Source organism: Puma concolor, chromosome D1 (assembly GCF_028749965.1).
Source record: "Puma concolor isolate L17-30 chromosome D1, mPumCon1.1.hap2, whole genome shotgun sequence".
NCBI classification, from domain to species: Eukaryota; Metazoa; Chordata; class Mammalia; order Carnivora; family Felidae; genus Puma; species Puma concolor.
This window is the reverse complement of record NC_141676.1, coordinates 95,609,381-95,617,019: the sequence shown is the minus strand read 5'-3', so window position 1 is coordinate 95,617,019 and position 7,639 is coordinate 95,609,381. Positions and strand designations below refer to the sequence as shown.

The 7,639-nt window shown below is 38.2% G+C and overlaps 1 pseudogene; it reads left to right on the top strand.

Annotated features, from left to right (window-relative positions):
- Positions 1-1,095: 1,095 nt before the first annotated feature.
- On the top strand, positions 1,096-5,603 carry LOC112865810 (olfactory receptor 8G2-like; annotated as a pseudogene).
- Positions 5,604-7,639: the final 2,036 nt, after the last annotated feature.

Here is a 7,639-nt window from a genome sequence, read left to right as displayed (position 1 = left end):
TAGAGTGGGAGAGAGCCAAAGCATAAGAGACTGTTGAGAACTGAGAACAAACTAAGGGTTGATGGGGGGTGGGAGGGAGGAGAGGGTGGGTGATGGGTACTGAGGAGGGCACCTTTTGGGATGAGCACTGGGTGTTGTATGGAAACCAATTTGACAATAAATTTCATATATATAAAAAAAAAATAATAAAAATTAAAAAAAAAAAAAAAAAAAAAAAAAAATGTTATATCCAGGGCCCATTTGGTGGCAAGAATAACCAGAGAATAGCTGGGTCCGGAAGGAAGCAGACCTTCCTAATTGAAGAGTCTCTTGGGAATTCACAACAGGAATATGGAAAGTCCATTGTATCTTGTTTTATGCAAGTTTCAAAATGGTCAAATGTTGAAATTCTGGGGAGACATATGGATTGTCTCAGGGACAATGTATCTACACTGTTACTCAACAAATCTCTTTTAGTTGTAGAAGAAAATAAGTCATCTTCTTCCTTGTTAGGCATGTTAGGAATTTCTCATGGGGTTATGGCAATATCTAGTAGATGCTTTTATATTCAGCCCCCAAGTTGAAATATTCCAAGTAATACCATTCTATGAGCACATTATGATATCTAAATACAGTTAGTAGAGGTCAATGAACACAAAAACTTTCAAATCTTACATACAAAAGTGTTTTCCCTGATTTTCTATTTATCCCTTGTTGGAAATCATTTCAGAAAATTTCTTTAGAGTATGTTTTAAAAGTTACATGAATTCTTGACCTTTTAAATAGCTTGGCATGATATTCACTCAAGCTCTAACAAAATCTAATACTTCCTCGTTTTCAATCCATAATTTAACAAGAACAATGATTCTCACCTTTGTGACACTATCAAACACTTGAGAACCAATAGGGGAAAAGGGAAATTCTGAGTGTTTCTTTTCCCAAAGGTTGATACCCATGGGATGAGATTCTAGTGGGAGCCCATTATCATTCCTTGTTCCTAATCAGACTCTTGGCATCACTGCCCAGTGTATAAAATCATCATACCATCTCAACCAACCTTTGCAGAAGGCCATCAGCTTCATTACAGATCAGGATCAGTGACCCCAAATTATTGCCATGAAGACTTTTAGTCTAAGGCCCCCTCAGCACCAAGGTGTCCTGCCAGGTTAGTACTCAGAACTATCTACCAGCATCATCAGATCATTTTTCCATTCAGAAAAATGGAGGAGAGAATTATACATGGCTGCAGTTCTGGGGGGCAAGAGGGGTATGTCTGAGTATGTCCCAGTCCTTGACTTTAAAAGTTTTAGAGTTCTCTACTCTAGCACCCTCCCAGTGCACTCATTCTTTATTTCTACCTGTTATTACTCTAATATTCACATTTTCAGGTGAACAAAAAGGTAGACTTATCATCTCCTTGTCCCCTACTGAATAGAATTATGGCGAACACTTTTTTTTATTCACACCAGGCAGTGTGAAGACTTTGTTCACTTATATTGAGTCTATGTTAGGTTATGTCTAACATCCTTTTAACACTTTTATTAAAAACACGTATTTACTGGGGCGCCTGGGTGGCGCAGTCGGTTAAGCGTCCGACTTCAGCCAGGTCACGATCTCGCGGTCAGTGAGTTCGAGCCCGGCGTCGGGCTCTGGGCTGATGGCTCAGAGCCTGGAGCCTGTTTCCGATTCTGTGTCTCCCTCTCTCTCTGCCCCTCCCCCGTTCATGCTCTGTCTCTCTCTGTCCCAAAAATAAATAAACGTTGAAAAAAAAAACACGTATTTACTGATATTTGCTGTATGTGGCAAGTACTATGTTGCAATTACAGCTTAGTTGAAAAGAACCAGTACATAACTCATAATAATTAATGCAGAATTCTATACATGCTAAATGTAAACATAAGAAACATCTTCGTGAACATGCCAAAAATGATCTTATTAATTGGAGCTTTCACTATGAAAGCCCTTAACTAAAGGGCCCTAACTATTAAATAGATTTCACAGGGCACAGGGAATAAATGAAAAAAGTAAAAAGCTAAAAGAATATGATGACAGCCAACAAAATGCTCTTTGTGAAATGGTTAAATCATGTAATACTTGCCGGGAAATGAAAAAGAACAATTTTCTTTTTGTTACCAGATGATATAAATCTTTGAATGACAAGGAAATTAGTTTGGACTTTATGTGAAGACTATGAAAAAGGTTGATGATAGGAAGTTAGTACTCAGTGCAAAATATCAACTCTCTGTATTTTGTATGTGTCAGTGTAGGAAGGAGGGACAAGAAGATGTGCTAAGGAAAAAAAATTAACTCTGGCCATCAATAAGGAAAGAAAATGCTGGTCAAATAAAATATAAAACAGAGCAAATTCAGAAGATTAAAATTAAATTAACATTGACATTATTAAGTTCTTACCAAGAACTGTGAACTGTGCTTAGCACCTTGTGGGCATCATTTAATTTAGTTTTCATTGGAGACAGATGATAGCATTTTTTGTTTTTCAGAGGTCTGGAGATTGGATGTAATTATCCCAAGGTTGCACAGCAAGTATGGGGTTGAGATTTCAATGCATTCTGGTCTAACTTAATTATCAAGACCCGCTCGAATTAGCGAATCATGAACCAGTGAAACTGGACGAGGTGATAAGGATGATTTAATCCCATCACCCATTAGGTGCTTGTATCCTTGAAAAATATCAGCTTGGAAAGTGGTTATTCAGGCTGTGCTCAAACATTTCTGACTGTAAGATCAAGGATCTTTCTGAGACTGTTCATCTTTGTTGTGAAACCAAAGATTTCTCTCCAGAGTTTCAAGCAGTTAGCTTTATTTCACTCTCTTGGAGACATAGGCAATGAGTACAGTACTCCTTCTCCTTCTCCTTCTCCTCCTTTTTCTTCTTCTTCTTCTTCTTCTTCTTCTTCTTCTTCTTCTATTTTTTTAAGGTGGGGAGGGGTAGAGGGAGGGAGAGATTTCAAGCAGGCTCCATGTCCAGCCCAGACCATGAGCTGAGGACCTGAGCCAAAGTCAAGAGTTGGATGCTTAACTGACTGAGCCACCCAGGCACCTTTCCAGTACTTCTTAAATAAAGCAATTTGTTGAACAGTGACACATTGAACAGATGACACGGTTGAACATGTCATGTTGTCACATGCCACATGAATTTTTGCTTTGCCAGCAAAATATCTTTGGTTATTTGCCCACTCTTAAAATGAAAAATTTCTAGATCATGTTTTCTGAAGTTGTCCAATTTTTCTATATCACATAAAGTATTTGACCCTAACCTAAAAACACTAATCTAACAATTGCTTGAATATTAAGAATATGAATTTGCATTTTCTAGAATGTACTCATTTTCTTTCCAAGTCGAAACTCAAGGTAAATTTGTCTTTTAAAAAAAAAACAAAAAACAACACATCACACTGTAGATTGGCATTGAACATAACCTACAAGTTCTAATTGTATTTGTGCGTGCACTAGTGATCCATATCTTCACTGTCTTGGAACTCTGTAAAAACCACACACAAATTACAGGGTTATAAAACAAGACCAGGAGAGTAAAACCTACAGTTTGTCTTCAAAATCCCTTCTCATATTTTGAGAATATAAATAGTTTTCTGACCTCCACCACTTAAAGCAGGAAATCCAAGTTGCTTAGACCAATCATATGCACCCCTGGTCATATTGGTGGGCAACATGACCTACATTTAAGCCATTATATGATAGCCTGGGATTAACCAAATTAGAATAAGGGAGAATGGCTCTTTGTTCTGGGAACAGCTGTTGAGATATAAGCATGATGTCTGCCAAACAGTATGTTTCTGCTCTTGGGGTGATCGGCCTGAGGGATGAGAGCTGGTGCATATAAAGCAGAGATTCTCCAGTGGAAAGATATCAGTAATTGGCCATCCTTCAGCTATTTTGAGATGAGATACAGTAAGGAAAAAAGCTCAGACTAACATAATTACTTTTTGCAGACTTTTGAATCCTATGTTTATTCATTATAGAAAGCACATGCTACTATTATTTATTCTGAATAAATCAAAACTATTTGCCATTTGACTAGCATGATATTAATACATACATATAGAACATGGGAGGAAGAAAGAGGCCACACAAATAACAGTAGCAATGTCCCTTCTGACTGACTTTAAAAGTCTGGAAATTGGTGCTTTCTCTTAAAAAGTTATGAGATATCTTTTTGTTTTTTAAGTTTATTTTTTCATTTTGAGAGAAAGAGAGAGAGCTGCAGGGGCAGAGAGAGAGAGAGAGAGACAGAGAGAGAGAGAGACAGAGAGAATCCCAAGCAGACTCCAAACTCTCAGTGCAGAGTTTGATGCAGGGCTCAAACCCACGAACTGTGAGATCATGACCTGAGTCGAAATCAAGAGTCAGATGCTTAACTGACAGAACCACTCAGGTGCCGCAAAAAAGTTATGAAATTTCTAATTTATAAGGTTCTTGAAGTCTGTAATTACTTCTCCAGTTCAACCAGAATCACTGATTGATCGGCAGGAAAGACTCAATAGATCCCTGAATTGTGAATCTCTTCTGATCAGGAATAATGATCTTCATGGAATTATTCTTCTCTTCACATATACTCACACAAACATATATGTGCACACACAAATACACATACAGAGGAATATTCATTTTTTCTCTTTTAGAATCAGAACCTGCTGCAAAGATAAGGGACTCTGGAAATCATTCCACAGTGACTGAGTTCATCCTCGCTGGACTAACAGAGAAACCAGAACTTCAGCTGCCTCTTCTCATTCTCTTCCTAGGAGTCTATGTGGTCACGGTGGTGGGGAACCTGGCCATGATCACATTGATAGGGCTCAGTGCTCACCTGCACACCCCCATGTACTATTTCCTCAGTAATCTGTCCTTCATTGATCTCTGCCATTCCACTCTAATTACCCCCAAAATGCTGGCGAACTTTGTGACTGAGAAGAACATAATTTCCTACTCAGCATGCATGACTCAGCTCTATTTCTTCCTCCTTTTTGGTATCTCAGAGTGTCACATGTTAGCTGTAATGGCTTATGACCGCTATGCTGCCATCTGCAACCCCTTGCTTTACAATGTCGTCATGTCTTCACACATCTGCTTCCGGCTCACAGTGGGAGTTTATATTTCGGGCATCGTTGGATCTACAATCCATACGCTGTTTATGATGAGGCTCCTTTTCTGCCAGAGCAATGTGATTAACCATTATTTCTGTGATCTCTTTCCACTCCTGGAGATATCCTGTTCCAGCATCTTCATCAATGAATTATTGGTCCTAGTCTTGAGTGCATTTAACATTCTGACTCCTGCCTTCACCATCCTTGCCTCCTACATCTTCATCATTGCCAGCATCTTCCGCATCCGCTCCACCGAGGGCAGGTGCAAAGCCTTCAGGACCTGCAGCTCCCACATCTCCGCTGTTGCCGTTTTCTTTGGATCCGCTGCGTTCATGTACCTGCAGCCATCATCTGTGAGCTCCCTGGACCAAGGAAAAGTGTCTTCTGTGTTTTATACCACCGTTGTGCCTATGCTGAACCCCCTGATCTATAGTCTGCGGAATAAGGATGTCAAATATGCCCTGAAGAAAATTCTGGGCAGTAGAAAATGTTCATGAATAGAATAAATATCATAATGTCCTATCAGAAGCAGGTCTTTCAGATTTGCTGAGATATGTAATGTGTTAGGTTTATTGTACACATTTTTAGAAATCCAATGACACTTCCCCAAAGAACACAATTCCTAAATTCCCCTCTAGGCCACTCCTGTAAACCTTATTACAGTAATTATGTGTGGAGAAATACTAAGAATGAAATCAAAGACTCTTGAGTATGAAAGGAGCCTCAGGTTTATGTTTAATAATAATACACACAACAATAATAACGATGATGATGATGATGATGATGAAGATAATAATTATAGCATATATTATGACATCCTATGAAATTTGAAGTATTGTGTCAAGCATTTTAAGGAAATAACTTTATTTAATATTTATTCTGTCACAGAATGTGCTATTTTCCTTTGAAAGATGAGGATATAGAACCTTATTTGGTTTGTAGGTGCCCTGGTCCCAAACATAATAACGATCTTTCTACAAAATTGTCTCCATGGCCCACAATTTTATTCAAAGTGGTACTTTGGCCACGGATGATGGTGGATAAGTCTGGGACATCCTCGAGAATTTCTTTCTACACATATATCATCTCCAGTTCCCTATGTGACAGATGCTTTCGTATAAATAATTTCAACGTGAACTGCCCTTTTATTTCATATGATACAAAGAAAATAATAAAAATCTTTCAAACCTGTACAGATCAAAGACAAAACAGAGCAAACATGGAGACTCATTGTGGAATCTCTTTACAGAGTTTCACGTTATTATACTTGAAAACAACCGGTTTTGTCCTGCTCAGTTGTATCATTTTCTTGTGGTTCATGTTCTTTTCCCCAATAATTTAGAAAGAGTTGCCGTTTCATGACAATTGTCTCTTTGAGACAACTCTTCTTTCCTTTCATATTTTGTTCTTCTGTTTTTGGGCATTTAAGATCGTAACTATACATTTACATAATAGTCTAAACTGTTGTCTTTTGTCTCTTCCTGGTTCACACCATCCACATCAGTATTGTCAGATCAATGTCCTTAGGATAATGTGCTGTTATTCACCTGATATAAAAAGTTGCAGTATTTACACATAGTTTCCAAATATAAGACAAAAATAAATATCTTACCACTCTTGTACCCATTATGTATCCACTCACTGATTGCAAACATTTATTTTCAAAAAGCTGTCATATTTACTATTTGACTTAATTTTCATCAGTTGTATGAAGCAAGGGAAAAAGGCTACAAGTGCACCACACACATTAGGTGTGATTCCTAGTCCAGTGTTCTGTCCAACAGACACAGAAAGACTCACATAGGACAAACAAAAAGAGTCCTGGTAGGTAGACCTTTGAATTACCTGGGCTTAAGCTTCTATATGAAACACAGACCATGTGAAAGGTAATGGTCTCATCGCTAAGAAGGGAAAAGCCTCTGCAGACCCAGAAAATCATGTTACATTTGGGGTGATGTGGCAAAGCTATGAAAAGAGAAAAGTTACAGAGGACAGTTCATGAATCACCTCTGAGTCACTGTCAGACATATCTCCTTATTTTAGTGAAGGGAGGTGCTACACATTTTTTAATCAGGGAAGTGAAACAATTAGCTTAGCATGTTAGTAGTATCACACTTACGCTGGTTGGAAGATAATGGAAAGACAACAAGGCTGAATCAAGACCGGTCAGCAGCCATTTGATTGTTCTAAACAGGACACTTCATGCAGTGACATTGGAGCTAGAAAGGAAGGAAAGTCTCAAAAGATTTTTGAAAAGTGGATTGTTCAGACATGGCTGAACTGAGGTGAGTTGAAGGTACAGGAAACTGTGAGAATGGATACAAATTTCTAATTTGGATTACTAAATGGAAGGATGACGATTGTTGAACTCTCAAGATTAAGCTCACTAAACCTAAGTAACAATTCATAGCGATGCAACTGGGACACGTAAGTCTTGGTAACATTCAAATTTCTGTCTCCTTGTTTCTCTTTATATATTCTCTCCTGAATCTGTACATATACACTGACAGAATGAACACTATAGCTACTATGAATAT